An 18,056-nucleotide genomic window follows, 5' to 3' on the forward strand; every position below is an offset into this window, starting at 1 on the left:
TAAGGGGACAGGACAACTTCACCGCATCAACGGGACGATGGACGGGGCCATGTACCGTCAAATCTTGGGTGAAAACCTCCTTCCCTCAGCCAGGGTATTGAAAATGGGTCGTGGATGGGTATTCCAGCATGACAATGACCCAAAACACACGGCCAAGGCAACAAAGGAGTGGCTCAAGAAAAAGCACATTAAGGTCCTGGAGTGGCCTAGCCAGTCTCCAGACCTTAATCCCATAGAAAATCTGTGGAGGGAGCTGAAGGTTCGAGTTGCCAAACGTCAGCCTCGAAACCTTAATGACTTGAAGAAGATCTGCAAAGAGGAGTGGGACAAAATCCCTCCTGAGATGTGTGCAAACCTGGTGGCCAACTACAAGAAGCATCGGACCTCTGTGATTGCCAACAAGGGTTTTGCCACCAAGTACTAAGTCATGTTTTGCAGAGGGGTCAAATACTTATTTCCCTCATTAAAATGCAAATCAATTTATAAAATTTTTGACATGCGTTTTTCTGGATTTTTTTGTTGATATTCTGTCTCTCACTGTTCAAATAAACCTACCATTAAAATTACAGACTGACCATTTCAATGTCAGTGGGCAAACGAACAAAATCAGCAGGGGATCAAATACTTTTTTCCCTCACTGTATCTGAGGCACACTTAAAGGATACATTGCAAATAATCACATAGCAACAGCCTAAAATACAAAATTATGTCCACTAGCACTTTTTCTGTGTCCCTAAGGCACTGACATCTGTCTCTGTTTACAGGTTAGGGTGCTTTATGTAGTTTAGGCTACCCAAGTACCATACAGGGCCAATATATCGTAGCATAGTCATATGAAACTGCTGCAGTTTCATCTTGGCTTCTACCCAACAGCAGGCGTTCACGTACATGGATGCTTGCAGATGATTCAATGTTCAGAGGGTAGCAAGACAACTGAAAATGTGTTACTTATATTGACAAAGAACTGCTTTTGATTCAACAAATAGATCAGTGTGGTGTTGTAACTAATGCATTGTATGATGATGTGCTAGTGGAGAGATCTGGGGATGGAAAGTCATACTGTTGGTGCAGTGGTTCTAACCTACAGACCTATTTATTCCTCAGAGGCGCTCATTCATCTACCAATTGAAAATACACACTGAAGTTCCTAAGTTCAGATCACACAGATCAAACTGTGAGGTCTTTCTGACTAACAGAAAATATTGTCGACTAACAACACACAGGGATTTCCCCTAAACACACTCAGTGGAGCCATTGCAATACTATTAATGGTATCATTAAAGGTCATAAATGGCATTTAAAAGATCATTAAAGCAACCAAAAGGGTTTTAATAGCTGACACCATTGGACAATAATAGCAGACTAACATAATATTGTAGTACAGACATATGTCAGAAATAAAGTGTTTAAAATAAAATGTATCGACTCCATATTTTTTTGTATTGATAATGCTATAGTCAAAATGCATTCAGAATATTTCAAATGGATTTTGCTCTTGGGTTTATTGCTTGTAAGCCTTTATAATTAGACTAATCAGGCAGGAAAACTATTGCACCTCTGTTCAGTGTAAAATTCCTCAGGTTAATAAACAAGTCTTTAAGGGCTAGTAAACTCAACCCATAAACAGAACAGCAGACTCACAGATGGATTATAACTCCTCAGACTTACCCAGCATGTCCAAGCAGTGAGACACACTTAGGACAAAGCCCAAAATCAACAGCCCTGAGCATCCCATGGTGGTATCATTGAGTGATGACTCAATTTGACTATAGCAAGTCTTCCTATGAGGGTATTTAAATGTGTATCTTGTGTGTGTGGGTGTGTGAGTGAGTGCAAGAGAAGCTGTCAGAATCAGCTGTAGAGGGTGTGTGCTCCAAACCTCTGAGCAGAGCTGTTTTTTTACAAACACACACCACACATGCACAGTGTAGAGCAGTGTACACAGTGTAGGGCTATGTTGTTTAGAACCACTTTACTCTCCTAGTGCCCTATATGTTATTATGTGCACACATCTGTTTGAACAGAACTGCTTCTTCTATGGAGTAGTAGTTATTTCACTTCTCACTTAGTTGAAAATCAGCGTTTTGACTTCTTAGTAGTAGAAGCTGAATGTCATACTGCAGGATGTGTCTGTTCATCTCCTCGGTCACCTCATATAACAAAGTTTCCCTGTTGCCCGCGACGATGCCATGCATCATTCAGCCCAGCTCATCTCTGCAGGAGTCCTCAGAGACAGACACAGCATATGTGTCAGTCAACTCACTGTTTCTCACCTGCTGCTCTGGAAATCCCTCACAAAGGCATTGTTTTACAACACAATATTTCCCACTAATTCACTTCATGGCTGTGTTTTCCTTTTAGTCAGATTTAGCAATTTACTAAATATACTTTGCCATTAGAAATGTCCTGCAAGGAAAATCACAATTGGAATCAAATATGGAGGAATACTATGCACATAAAGACTCTTCAGTTCTCCAGCTGGCTACATCATGTTTTACAAATCTGTGCTGCTGTACCTCAGGAACAAGTGTCTTCCAGAGTATGTGAATCATGCAGCAGAACGTGAATGAAGTAAGACCCTCTTTACACAATAGGCCAACTGGGAATCCTCCTCAGATTCAACAGCCTTCTTCCTCAGTGTCTCCTTTAGCTAACTTTAATGTTACACCAATTTTCCAGGATCATTCTGAGATTTGATGAGCCCAGAAAAGCAAAATATACAAAGACTTGACTACTTTGAAATTGTAAACATGTGGGTCAACTGTTGGGCACTATGTAATGTAAGCTAATACAGTAGACACATCTTAGATGCTGCTATAGATCGATGAGTATTGTAGGCTTTGTTTATTTCACTAGCATTCCATCACATCTTTAGTAGTATGGTTCTTTTTTGCATTGTGGACTACACAATCACCATCTTAGTTTTTTGTGTTTCCTGTCAAAGCTGCTGAACTTTTACTCACCCTCTGTGCTAGTGTTGGAGTATATCATAGTAATCTATTTGCAATGACACTAAATTAAATGACTTGAGTAAAAAATCTGTTGAGTCATCAGATAGTTTGTGTGGTTTGTTTGTAACAACATTTTGACTCATTCAGAGAGATAGAAAACAGTTTCACTCCACACAGCTGGTACTGACTGTGAGGTTGTAGCAGACGCATCCTCTGGTTGTGTCAATGGACTATAACTTCATCTTGAAGACATCAGAAAATACATTGTACTTTGCATTATGTCAGATAAGTATTCTCTCGCTCTCTCTCACTCAATCATTCAAACACACACACACACACACACACACACACCACAGACTGACAGATTCTGCAGTAAACAGGAAGACTTCATGTCAAGCAATAACCTTACTGTGTTTCCTGTTCATCAGGGTGACAGAGACTAGCAACAGCAGCAGGGCATGATGAAAATATACTATAATATACTATTTCGACACTACAGTAAATCAGTTGAATCAATACTATGACTTGTATATAACCGCTCTGTATCTAGTAATACATCCATATCTGATGATTCTATAATTTACTGTCGCTGCTGCAGCCATGATTTACAGGCAGAGGATAAAACACTGATGATTTTATCACCCAATAGTAAATCATATTCGACATCATGAGATACCAATTTCAAAAACGTAATTGAATTACATGGGGCAGTAGCTTTTAATAGCAAACACTTAACATGGAGTTAGCTCGTCTCTCTCTTCCCTGACTTAATGTGAATAATCACATGAGCATAACGCCTGCAAGCTGTTTTTCTACCTAATGAAATTACCTTCAATGGTATTCCTGAAATCTGGAGAGAGGAGGAGTTTAGCAGTGGGAACTATCAGGAATTTTAACTTCTCCTGATTGCCATTTACAACCTACGGTCTGCGTACTGTCTGAAACCTTCTGTAATTCACTAGCGATAAAACATGTATTATTTGTGATATTTATGAACTTCACAGATGTACTGTTGGCATCCATCTATCGCAATAAGTGTAGTTACACCCTTCTCTCTCTGCCTCTCTCTCAGACACACACGTACGCAAGCACACTCAAACGCACACTGTGTCTTTGGAAAAGAGAGTGGAAAAGGTGGCTGATGATCAGGCCAGTAATGATGTTTATGGGACAGATCAATGAGATAGGTCTCTTTAGGGCTGTGATGAGCCACTTAACCCGATGGAAAGGAGAAAATCATAATTCTTTCCAAAAGTGAAAAAAAATATTTTACAATTCCTCTCTATTCTTCTGCACTCTCCTGTTCTTAATATGAACCCTCCCTCCCTCCCACGTTCTCTTCCCAGACATGGTTCTATGATAGATTCCACATTGACTACAGACTTGATTGATATACTATTACATAGTAAGCAATCTGAGATATGTTAAGAGTTAAGGCATATGAGATTTCTGTGCAGTAGGCCAAACTTTATTATTACATTTTTTATTTAACCTTTATTTAACTAGGCAAGTCACTTAAGAACAAATTCATATTCCCAATGACGGCCTACCCCGGCCAAACCCTAACACGGAGGACGCTGGGCCAATTGTGCGCCGTCCTATGGGACTCCCAATCACAGCCGGTTGTGATACAGCCTGGAATCGAACCAGGGTCTGTAGTGACGCCTCTAGCACTGAGATGCAGTGCCTTAGACCGCCTCCGCCACTCGGGAGCCCATTAAACTGAGAGGGGAAAGACGTCTGCGTCCCACATGGCACTTTATTCCCTTTATAGTGCACTACTTTTGACCTGGGCACATAGTGCATGTCCTAAGATGTCATTCTCCACAGCATGGACACCTCACAAAATGACAACACTAAGACAATTAAGCCCAAAGACCAACTTTGTTTTGAGGAACGTGTATACCTGGCCAAATGCATTGGTTAGTTGTCAGGGCTTCTCTTCTCCTCAGACTCAGGTAAAGTGTCCTGGTTTTCAAGCCACCTGTTCATGCATACAAAACAAAAGCTGGGGAAGGGAAGTGATTGTGGTGTTATAAATTATTTCCTTTATGTTTTATGAAAGGGAGGTACAACAACATTTCACTCTTTACTGAGCAAGGCACAGACCATTCATGCATTGTATTGAATTCTCCTCCTCTGAACATTACGTTTTACTTATGCTTAGAGCATGCTGAAAGGCTGAGTGCTTGATGGTTGTTGAGTGGAGGGAAATGTCTCCTAGACTGGAGTGCACAGCAGCAGATTGTGTTGACTAATCTGCCATTAGAGTAGTGGTAGCGCTAATAGGGATGGCTGTTTATGGTAAATGGCCACCTGCATACTGTATGTGAGCTACTCCAGCAGTATCAAGTCATTTAATACAGTTGGTGGTGGCTAGGCTGCATTTCACTGGGAGCACTGTACCCAGGTGTCATTTTGAAACACAGTGCAGTGAAGTGCAGTCTGCATTTCAAAAATAACTCACAGTATCAATTTGTATCACATAATTCTATCTGACAGAAAACTTTACAACCCCCGTATATAAAAGCAGAGATCTTACCATAGGGAACAGGCTGTGCTGCATTGCCAGTTGATGGAATAGAGACTAGACACTCAGAGTAGATTCAGGTGACTGCTGTGGTGTGTGGGTGGGGGATGAGGGCCGTTGGCAGGGAGAGTATCAAGAGAGCATGGCAGTGAAAATGGACAGCAGATGGTTCTGGTTTGGGTACCGGCTGTACTGTATGCGCCTGGTTGGTCCTGGCTGGTCCTGGCTAGGCCAGTGAAATCCAAGGTGGAGCCCACCATGTCTGGCACCACTCCTGGTATCCCCTGCTGCATGGATCTTTCTAGAGTATAGGCAGAGAGCATCTTCCAGTGCCAACCAACCCTACAGGTCCCAAGCATGGGGGAGGTGACTCATAATATCAGCCCATCATCCAAGAGCTGTGAAGGGAGCATGGTGCAATTTGGGAGGCATACATGGACATGATCTTTATTCACAACCAAGACCCTAGGCAGTTTGTGGTTTATAGTCTTTCAAAAAATGTCTGTGATAGTTGTTTCTGTAGGTGCACTTGCAGTAGCTAGAATGCTCACAGTACAGAGGAAATGCATTTTTGAACCACAACGCTTTAAGGAGCAAAGCAGGAGGGCCACACCTTAAACAGTTACTCTCAGGGTGAAAAGGTCATTTATGTTGACAGTCAACAACAAAACATCATGAACAAACCATTGAATATCACAAGAGAGCTACATGCTGTACATCCTGTGGCCCCCATTCTCCTACTGTACCCTCAGCCACAAAATCTCTACTCTCTGCTTGAGTAAATTATCTTAAGAGTGTTATCGTGAAAACCCGAAGGGCACGCATACTTCTTTGCTGATCTTGATAAATGTGCCCATTACAGTTTGGAGATGTCCGGTAACTATGGGCAATAAACGAGTTAAAGATGTTGCTTTCCTAGGCAATGAGCTCTTAATTAAAAGCAGTGTAATTAGAGTTCCACCTCCTCTGAAGCGAACAAGCAGCACTACTGCATGTGCTGCTGGCTGCACCCAGCTCAGCTGACACAACAGAAAATTCACATGCAACCTTAGACCTGGGGGACAAATTATCCCAACACTGGCCAGAGTGGGGGCTGGGGAGTGGAGTGAGGGAAGCAGCAAATCAATATGGCTTTATAGACCTGAATGATACATAAATGTTCCCTCTTAGCTGGGCTATTTTCAGTCATGTTTGATCTAGTCTCTCCAGGGGAGGACTGAGAGGAGGCATGGGGAGGGTCCCACATGCAGGCTGGCTGGTGGGGTAATGTTTCCCCAATGGCACACTATCCCCTATATAGTGCACTTCTTTTGACCAGAGCAAATGGCACTCTATTCCCTTTATAGTGCTGTACTTTAGACTAGGGCCCTACGGCCCAATGGGACACAACCTAGGACGGTTCGTTTTCCTTTCCATTAGCCTTCCTCAACACTGTCTGTTTCAAAACCTGCCATGCACCCACACACACTCAATAGTAATCTTTAAAAGGACATTAAGTAAAACCTGAGCAAGGCTATTCATTTAATTAACCCATATTTCTCCTGTAAGTTGCTCTGGATAAGAGTGTCTGCTAAATGACAAAAAATGAATGGGGCTGGATAAATTTAACCACTCTCAAATTCATAGACAGAGCTAGAATGCAAGGACTGACCATCCATGATATCAAAATGATAGTTTTAATCATGTTCTGATGCTTTATAGTGTTGATTACATTTACTTTGTTTCCAAACATTGGAATGTAATAAGCTTATATTTTGGGTTCTGATGGGGTACGACAGTTGAAATAAGCTCGTAAGGCATTTCTAAGTTATATTCTCAGACAGATACACAGATACAGAAACAATAAGGCGTTAGGGAAGGAACCAAAGGGAGTGACATATATAGGGAAGGTAATCAGGGAGGTGATGGAGTCCAGGTGAGTCTGAAGATGAGCAGGTGTGCGTAACGATGGTGACAGGTGTGCGCCATAACGAGCAGCCTGGTGACCTAGAGGCCAGAGAGGGAGCACACGTGACAGTTGGAAGTACAGAATCGTCTAGAATGTCATTGTATGCTGTAACATTAACATTTCCATTCGCTGGAACTAAGGAGCCTAGCCTTAACGATGAAAAACAGCCCCAGACCATTATTCCCCTCCACCAAACTTTACAGTTGGCACTATGCATTCGGTCAGGTAGTGTTCTCCTGGCATTCGCCAAACCCAGATGGTGAAGAATGATTCATCACTCCAGAGAACGGGTTTCCACTGTTCCAGAGTCCAATGGCGGCGAGCTTTACACCACTCCAGCCGACACTTGACATTGCACATTCTGATCTTAGGCTTATGTGTGCGGCTGCTCGGCCATGGAAACCCATTTCATGAAGCTCCCGATTAATAATTGTTGTGCTGACATCGCTTTCAGAGGGAATTTGGAACTCGGTAGTGAGTGTTGCAACCGAGTTTCACGCGCTACGCGTTTCAGCACTCAGCGGTCCTGTTCTGTGATTATGTGTGGCCTACCACTTGGCGGCTGAGCCATTGTTGCTCCTAGACGTTTCCACTTCACAATAACAGCACTTACAGTTGACCTGGGCAGCTCTAGCAGGGTAGAAATTTGACGAACTGACTTGTTGGAAAGGTAGCATCCTAAATCCCTGAGCTCTTCAATAAGGCCATTCTACTTCCGATGTTTGTCTACAGAGATTGCATAGCTAGCTATGTGCTTAATTTTATACACCTGTCAGAAATGGGTGTGGCTGAAATAGCTGAATCCACTAATTTGTAGGGTTGTTCACATACTTTTGTATATCTATTGTATCATTAATTGTATGTAGCAACTGCTGATTGCCCCTTCAAAGCAGGCCAGCATGCAATGGAGGATACATATTTCAAAGCTCTTGCTTATGACAATGGCACCCTATTTCCTATATAGTTCACTACTTCTGACCAGAGCCCTAAGGGTCCCATTTGTAGCTCAGTTGGTAGAGCATGGTGCTTGTAACACCAGGGTAGTGGGTTTGATTCCTGGGACCACCCACACATAAAATGTATACATGGATGCAGAGTGTTGGTCCAGGCAGGGTGACCAGGGATGATCCAAAGGTCTGGGCAAAGAATACACATGCATGGGTGACGAGAGCAGAGCTCCCCAGAATCACTCATGGCGCCTCTATATGTATTCACTGAATGTCGGACCAAACCATTCCTGTTACACACTCTACTGTAGGTTGGAGGCCTAGCTGTGTTGATACAGGAATCGCCATAATCACAACTGGAACTGTAGAGACAGACTCTCTCTGTCCAATTAACCTTAAGCCTCGCAGCAGCAATAGACCCGATCACCGCTGTCACGCCTAGCCTGATCAATATATAACCATTCACACAATGCCTTTCACATAGGCATCCAAACGGAGAGATATCTCTTGTTGAATTATTTTTTCCCTATTTCCTTTGCCATATTGAACTTCACCTGTGTTGTACCTGTGCTGAGTTAGCGTTCACACCAATGTTCACACAGTCCTGATGTCTATCTACGAGTGTGATCTATGGTGCTGATTGCTGATGATCTCCCACTAAAGGTTTGAGAGGCAATATTTCAAACCCCAGCCCTACCTCTCCGCTCCCCATCCTCCTCTCTCCAGGCCTGAGCCTACAAGCCTCATCCACCCTGGATCATTGTTGATGGCGCCATTGATCCTCTTAACGGGCCAACGTTAATTAAAAGCAATTAGTCATGTCCTGCACTTATTGTATATCGTAGGGAGTAACCTATAGTCAACTCTTATCTATGCCCGAGGCTCTGATCCTATTGAAATCTATTCTGATACTTCATACAATATATGCACACACGCATATTCACATCAAATCTAACATAATAAATAATAACTATGGTATGTAAAATATGAAAGATGTTGCCAAACTATGATAATACTGTATGTTTTGTTTATATATTAGATATTATACAGTGCTAATGTATGATATGATTTCTCATATTCAGCATGAGACAGGACAACAAGGGAAGTCCCTTTATATACATGTAATGAAAAGAGCAGTCAGTCAGTCAGCCCTTCCCTGGACCCTGTGGATGGTCTCTCACCTGAATGTCAGGCAAAATGTCACAGACTGTGAGCTTTGGCGCTACATCAGAGGCAGGTCTGTGTAGGCAGAGCACACCCACGCCACACTCCTCTTAATCCACACATAAACTCTGTTATTCCCCAGGCCCACCACACCATCAAAGATAAGTCGAAACAATGCATTCAAAGCAACCTTAACAGCCCTTGAAAGGTCACAATAATTTCTTCTTACAAAGAACATCTGTTGTCACCGTTAATTAGATTTAGGTTCCTGGATGAGAGAGAAATGTTTGGGGCTCATGTTGTCCTTGAGACACGCTAAGTCAGTGTAGGAAATGAGGTTGATAATGTTTCAGTGACTCAGTGCCTGGCAAAAACATTTCAACTGAAATAATAACCTTCAGTGAATTTTACGGTTTGGGTTTCTTTAGTATACAGTAGATTGGATAGTGAAATGCCTGCCGCAGTTTTATAAACTGAGAGATGATCTTTATGATACAGTTCATGAGATTTAGTCCAGTGGCATTGGATTGCAACTAAATCCTCTCCAACAACTTGAAAACCATTTAAATGTGAAACAGGAAATTGTACTTATTCCATTTTTTTTTACAAACAAATGGCCACCAATAAAAAAAGAGCTATGTTTTATTGTACTTGAGAAACTCATAAAAGAAAACATCAACAGAAGACGTTGTTGTGCTAGTGCTGACTATTAACTAAAGGCTTTGAATTATTCCCATAACAATTTCGAACCACTAATTACTGTAAAAGGCTGGTCTAAATGGATAATTCACTAGAAACAAAAAACAGCTACGTTCATAGCTATAAAATAGGGACAAAAAGTGATGGCGAGCTTTAAAGCTAGAATCCTTAGTTGCTACATCCATTGTTGGACTTATAAATTAATATATACCCATTGATTCTTGAAGAATATAATTTATAAATGCCTCTTGAGCTTAGTTCAACTGGCTTACCCAATTAGAATGTAAACAAAAACTGTACGGCCTCAAAACATTATTTAAACTCAAATGTTGATATCATGGATGGTTAGTCCATGCCTCCATAGCTCTGTCTATGAATTTGAGAGTGGTTAAGTTTCTCCAGGCCCGTCCCTCAGCTTTTAACCAAAACAGAGGTGGAGAGACCCTTTGTTATTGTTTAAATCAAGGATTCTAGCTTTAATTCGTTTATAACTAAAGACTGAAGTTCTTGTGATATCAAATCTTTATTCATATGGAGGTAAAATGACAAGGCACTCAAAAGAATCATGTTGAGGAGGAATCCCCACCCATCCCCCAGCTCTGAACAAACAGCAGACCTTCTCACAGTTGGGTGGCCCTGCCTATCCTGGCACCCCAACCTCCTCTGGCTAATCTGGCTTTACTTGACCGCTGTGTCCACACTTCCACACACCTCTCTCTCCCCCTAACAACACATAAAAAATGACTCCACAAACTTTTAAGAGATAACAACAAGACTGCACTCAGACACCCATATGCACAAAGCCTGTTCTCTAGTGTTTCACAAACTTGGTCCTGGGGCCCCTCTATGTGCACTTTTTCTTTCTTCCCTAGCACTACACAGCTGATTCAAATAATCATAGCTTGATGATGAGGTGGTTATTTGTAGTGTGTGTAGCTGTCTAGTGCTAGGGCAAAAACCAAAACATGCACCCAGGGGGTGCCCCAGGACCAAGTTTTGGAAACCCTGCTCTATTGGCCAACATAAATATAAAGAAAGACTGGGATGACCTGTGTCCCTAGCAACAGAGTTACTGGAGTCTTGGTTTGGTACAGTAGACATGCAGAACCTCATTAAAACACATAGGCTGCATCCGAAATGGCTCCCTATTTCCTTAAGTAGTGCACTACTGACCAGGGCCCATAAGGCTCTGTTCAAAAGTAGTGCACTTTGTAGGGAATGGGGTGCCATTTGGGACACACAATAGGACTTTCTCTCCTCTATAATTAGTGACTCACTCCTGTCCAATGTCTGCTTAATGACGTCCAACATCTCAAGTAAAAAGAGAAAAAAATTGGCACTAAAAAGTCACAATTTAGCCACATATTCCACCTAATAATCTTAGCGGCTCAACATTTTCAGTCAATAAAAAAGGTCTGGAGCCAGACATGGCAGCCAGACGGTTTTATTGCATTCTGGGATATACAAGCCAGGCTGAAAAATGAAAGTGCATTGTCATGGTTACCAGCTAGTTACCAGTCCTCTGTTCCTCATTGCCGGAGTGACACAAATTCATGACCCCTCCTCTCCAGGTAGCACAGCCATGGGTGAATTGAATAACAGAGCCATGGGTCCAAACGGTAGCATGGAGCTGCCACATAGCATTTGTTCTGACGTCACCACGAGAGTCACTTGGAGATTGAGCTAATTGAAGGAGCTCAATCATAACTTTATGATATTAGTCACCCTTGAAGGCATCCAAAACCGTCTGAGTCTGCAAGTCAGTTTAAGTTGAGGCATAACCAAAAAGGATTTATTTTTTTACTCTATAAACAGTAACTAACGGTAACAGTCACCTAAGTAATCTCTCAATAGGCATTATTACACCATATGAATCTGTCTCCTTTGATCTTCTTGGATCATGTGAATATACTCCACAACTGCCTTTTGAAGCTGTGTGATAAAAACAAACACTAACTGGTCTTAAAGAGGGTTTCAACCCTGACAGCACAGGGAGGGAGGCCAGGTGCCAAGGTTAACAATGTGCAATCTGATTCACATGGTAAACATCCCACCCTCAGGCCTCCCGAGTGGCGCAGTGGTCTAAGACACTGCATCGCGGTGCTAGCTGTGCCACTAGAGATTCTGGGTTCGAGTCCAGGCTTTGTTGCAGCCGGCTGCGACCGGGAGACCCATGGAGCAGTGCACAATTGGCCCAGCGTCGTCCGAGTTAGGGGAGGGTTTGGCCGGCAGGGATGTCCTTGTCCCATCGTACACTAGCGACTCCTGTGGCGGGCCGGGCACAGTGCATGTGGTGTATGGTGTTTGGTGTATGGTGTTTTCTCCGGCACATTGGTGCAGCTGGCTTCCGGGTTAAGTGGGCATTGTGTCAAGAAGCAGTGCGGCTTGGTTGGGTTGTGTTTCGGAGGATGCACGGCTCTTGGCCTTTGCCTCTCCTGAGTCTGTACGGAGTTGCAGCGATGAGACAAGACTGTAACTACCAATTAGATGAAAAAGAGCAACAACAAAAAAGGGCAAAAATAAAAAACATCCCACGTTCATGATGCCATCTATAAGGTACTGTATTATGTATTGCAAGGCTATGCTCCAAATGGCTCCCTATTCCCTATGTAGTGAACTGAGAGAGACCTACGGGCTCTGGTCAAAAGTTGTGCACTATATAGGGAATGGGGTGCCTGCTATTTGGGACACAGCCACAGTAAGTCTTGACCAGTTCCTTTCTCTCAATCTCTGGTCCTTTTCCAAGTACATTTTCTTCACTCATTGTGATCAGCAGGTGGTGCCATGTGATTGGACAGCGGGGAGTCAATTGTGATCATTATTGCAGGTAAACTCAGTGAGCATGAAGGTTCAACCTGACAGGAGTAATGTTGTGAAAGTGCCTGATTTGATGATGGAATATTCCTCTCCAGTTCTCCCCTCCTCTTTCCTTCAGACTGGTCCAGTCAAGGTCAGAATGTTGCCTAACCTGATTATACCTAACCTTCCAGACAATGGAACTATATTTTTCCTCTCCATTGGCAGAAGAAAGTGGAAACGTCTTGTTATGCCCCAGGTCTCAGACCTGAGAGGCTCCGTCTATCTGCATCCCAAATGACACCGAATGTCCTTTATTGTGCACTACTTTTGAACAGTGCCCATAGGGCTCAGTAGTGCACCATATAGGGAATAGGGTTCCATTGGGAAACATCCACTGCCTGCAGAAAAAGGGTCAGTCAGTCTCTTTTCCTTCCTCCTAGCAGCGGGAGCAGCAGGTCTAAACTCCAGACCAGCGCAGCATGAGTGCAGCACAGGCCAGTGTTAAGTCCCTGTAATTAGGACTTCACGCTGCTCGCCTTGAAAGGCCTCTAGATGGGGCCTCTCACATCCCCTTCCTTTATATTTCATGCATTTTATTAGCTTTGACATCAGTTGTTTTCACCTCACCTTCCCCTCCGCTGTAACACACGTCTGTGTTTAGTTGCGGAACAATGGTATTTCTTTGCTCCCTTTGTGTGATTTTTTCATCATCTATCATGCTGTATACGGTACTGGTTGTGTTTAAATAAGTCAAAAAGTGCCTCTGTCTTTCTTACAACGGACAGACCTTAAAACTATTACAATAGATTTAACTTATCTGTAAGGCAAACTATCAGAAAATCTAAGGCTAACAAAAGTAGTTCTGGAGAGCAAGTCCTTGAGTAGTGAAAGCAGGCATAGAGCACTGTTAGTGCATTAGGGCTTTGAACTAATATCTGAGACAGCAATCTCAAGTGATGCTCAAACAAAACCTACAACTCTCTTGGCTGTGAGCTTCATCATCAAAGCAGGAGTCATAGGATGTGTGGTGTCACATGTACAAAGGCACAGCTGGTACTAGAGAAGAGCAAGGAGACAATCATAGACAATATGACAAGTGTTCTATAAGAAGACAATACTGTCAGTCTGTGAGCAAACAAACAGCAGAGCACAACATTTGAGAGTAGGAGGGATGAGACATGAAGTGGGTGGTGTGGTGTCTACTACTGTGGTCACTGTTGCTCCTCAGCTGTCTGTGTCAGGAGGAGGGCCTGTCCTTGAACGACGGACAGCCAGAGGACAGGTGGAATAAACACAGCTATAATGCTAAGGATTACAGCAGCAGATCTTTAAAGAACAACATGGCCGACAGACAACCTTTCAGGCAGCCAGGGGAAATCCCTGGACAGGTGGTGCTCTCTGGCACCCTATTACCTATGTAGTGCACTAATTTTGACCAGAGATGGGTCCTGGTCAAAAGTAGGGTGTCGTATGGAATGCAGACTCTATCTCTGACTATCTTTGCTCGTTTGTTACGTCAGTCAGGACAATTATGTCTTATGATATCCGAATACATTATGTTCCTTTTTTGTCCAACACATTACCAAGTCATGTATGGACATTAGATGGTATAACTATAATCGACTTACTTCAGGCCAGTCCTACTACCATAGTAGTATCTGAGCCTCCACCTCCACGTGCTTTCCCTCGTTCTGTTGTTTTTTTTGTAGGCTACTCCATGGATATTTCCCAGGGACCATTGCATTGTTTGGACTTGAAGCATTAAAATCCATTGAGGATTATATGTGCTCCAGCATTGGAGAACAATGCCGGGGGATGTGGGGGTCTTGTTGTCACGTCCCAGTGCGATGGCTGCCCACCCATTCTGATCACAGCCCCTTGCATGCCATGAGCCCAATTAGAAGTTGCTTAATCCCTCCTATGTGAAAGCATGCAGCTCTCTGCCACTGCCTGCCTTCATTGTAGCATGTCAATGTTTTTGTGTTGAAGTAGCTTTTTCATAGCCTGGTCCCAGATATTTTGTTCTCTTGCCAACTCCATTGTTGTCATTGGCATGACAATGAGTTGGCATGATAGCACAAACAAACTGGTACTCAGGCTAGCTATTGCAGGCATGGGATGTAGAGATGCATAGTGGTGGGTTTTATCAAAGGGGCATTTGGCCCATGGCTGTCATAAGACCCTGATCTACAGACCTATGGTTTCCAAAGACAGTTCTGACCATACTGCACATCCTCTGGACTCTGAGAATAGAGTAGACACAATATGCCTGAAGTAGATTATTGTAGTACTGTCCTCGGAGGGATACTGTAAGCTCCAATCACTCTCCACCGTCTCTTTACAACTTTCTGACTCAGTGGGAAAGAGACAAACACAGCTATCTTCTGATCCAGCAGAGAGCGAGAGCAGGCTGGGAACTGCACAGCTATGGTAGCGTATAATCTGTAAAAGGCCCTCAGTCTGAACTGATCTCAAGGAACAATGTAGTTCATCAATGAAACCTTCATTGTCCTTGCTCCCAGTCTCAGAGTAGGTGCTCAGTACAAAGGGGCTTTTGTTTTGCTGTCCTTACTCAGTCTTTTCCCAAATGCAAGCCTTTATCCGAAAACAATTCATATCCACCAATTCATTAAAACAAAAAAAGGCTACTTCTTTCTTTCCTAAATTGCCCTGTTCATTTCGCGGTAATTGTTAAATGAACGCAATAAGTTTCACTCATGCAAATTACTTAATGTACTCCACATCTAGCCACGTCTGATTTCAAAAGGTAAAAAGGGACTAAGGGAGGATAGAAACTTATGGGCAAGGAGTCATACAATAGAGACTGCATGTTTCCAGGTTTACATAATGTCTGCCAAACACGTAAAGAAGGAGAGATGTCAGTTTTATAGAGGAGAGGAAAATGGTGAAAAACAAAGGCTTCAGAAGTATACCCTAAACCATCTTCATGGCCTGGCCTGCTTTATGGAATGCACTGAACCGAGTCGCCGTGGAGACAGCACTCCACTGCTGATGTAAGGAGAACCCCGTCTGTCCCCCCGCTTCTCTCAGAGGTGGAGTGTGTTCATCTGGGACTGTGAGGCTCCTCTTTCCAAACTGGGCAGTATGATCAGATCCCGACACCCATCTGACAGACAGCAGAGAGTTGTTTCTCACTCTGCCATGACATAGTATCTCTGCTGTTGGTGTTCTGCAGTCCGCAGTTCTCATTACAGCACACCAATGAGAGCTGGCCCGGCCGGCGATGGCCACGTGACAAAATATTTGTTGTAACTCAAATCAAATCAAATCAAATCAAATGTTATTTGTCACATACACATGGTTAGCAGATGTTAATGCGTGTGTAGCGAAATGCTTGTGCTTCTAGTTCCGACAATGCAGTAATAACCAACGAGTAATCTAACCTAACAATTCCACAACTACTACCTTATACACACAAGTGTAAAGGAATGAAGAATATGTACATAAAGATATATAACTGCTCTGCACTCTCCCACCATCTACAGCCTTTCGTTATTTGTCAGCTTTGGCCTTTGATGTTCTCTCCTTTGTGCTCGGGTCGTGTTCATTAGCTAATAATTGTTGGGTTGTTTATTTGAAGGCAGGGGAGGGATAGACGCAGAGACTGGAAGTTGCCTTCTCTCTACTCTTATCTAAATGATTGGGAGCCAAATCCAGTCCAAAAAAACAGAGAAACCTGGCCTTTGATCTGCTTTCATTATTGGCTACTGGTAAATTTCAAGATATCCTGCAGCATGACAAAATAACACACAGCACATCTAAGCAAACAAACCGCCCTTTTTTCTACCAGCATAGTTGCAATGGACTATTAGAAACCACCGCATGGCAAGACTCAAACATTGGGTGGGGTCTACCAAGAATGTTGAAAGTGTTGACTGCTGTTTTACAAGGTAACAAAAGCAAAACACATTTGCCGACAGATTCATTAAGTGTGAAAAAACACAAACCAAGACAGCTGCGGAGATGCAAGAGAGAGAGAGACAAAGAGCAACTGAAGCCCACCAACAGAGCTATTTACTCCTGCAGCCTGCACAAACACGCAGATAGTAACAGTGATGAATTAGGCCGGGGTTATCCCAGTTAGGCAATGTGACGGTAATAGAGAGCGGTACAGGGTGTGTTTGGGCCACTGTTACCAGTCAAGTGATGAAAGCAGAGAAAGGCTGTGGACCAAATGGCTCCTTATTCCGTATGTAGTGAGCCCTGGTCAAAAGCAGTGTACTATACAGGGAATAGGGTGCCATTTGGGACACACACCAAGACTGTAAGAGGGAAGATTTCAGCCTGACATGCCAGAGAAGATTAGGGATCTGGTTTCTCTCCTCTCTCTCTCTCTACCTGGGATGGAGGGAAGTGAGTGTCACTCTGGCTTCATTGAATAACAGACAATGATACTCTTCATGCCACCTCCAGAAGCAGGTTAACACAGAGGATTAGATAGCAACACTTAGAGGAAGAAGAGGCCAAACTGGGGAGTATAGAAACTTATGGGCGATTAAGTAACAAAGGGGCCCTTTTGTGAACATCACGCAGTTTGATAGGATACATTTATTTTTTCAACTCAAGTCTAACCAGTCATTTAATATGGTAAATAAAAGTGGGATATAAACACATTATACAATTTCCTATTGGTGCAGAGGAAAAGCCCGCCCTGAAACATCATGCAATAAGGCTTTATTTTTACGCCAAATCAAGACCAACAAAAGAATGCGACTCGTCTTGCAGCAATCACTCAAGACCTCATTGGCGACAAATGGGCTTGGAGACAGGTTAATGTCAATAGATACAAGAGGAAAACCTGCTAGGACTGTGGGTGGTCAGCAAACAAACTCAACCACCTATCCCAGTACAGGTGTGATCCATTTGTCCATCACAAAGGCAGCGGGTGGGTCTATTCTCTTTGTCAGTGATGGAGAGGGTGCTGACTGGGACAGGAGAGAGGTGATGGGTCAGTAACTGATCACCACAGGTGTGGAGGCTGCTGAGGGTGACAGAGA

At 43.1% G+C, this 18,056-nt stretch overlaps 1 protein-coding gene across 4 annotated transcripts in view; it reads right to left on the reverse strand.

Annotated features, from left to right (window-relative positions):
* The window catches only part of nectin3a (nectin cell adhesion molecule 3a), a 113,767-nt gene that overhangs the window by 10,552 nt on the left and 85,159 nt on the right, over positions 1-18,056 (reverse strand). The gene's annotated exons all lie outside the window — the stretch shown is intronic.

The sequence above is a fragment of the Salvelinus alpinus genome, chromosome 21, assembly GCF_045679555.1.
Source record: "Salvelinus alpinus chromosome 21, SLU_Salpinus.1, whole genome shotgun sequence".
Taxonomy (NCBI): domain Eukaryota; kingdom Metazoa; phylum Chordata; class Actinopteri; order Salmoniformes; family Salmonidae; genus Salvelinus; species Salvelinus alpinus.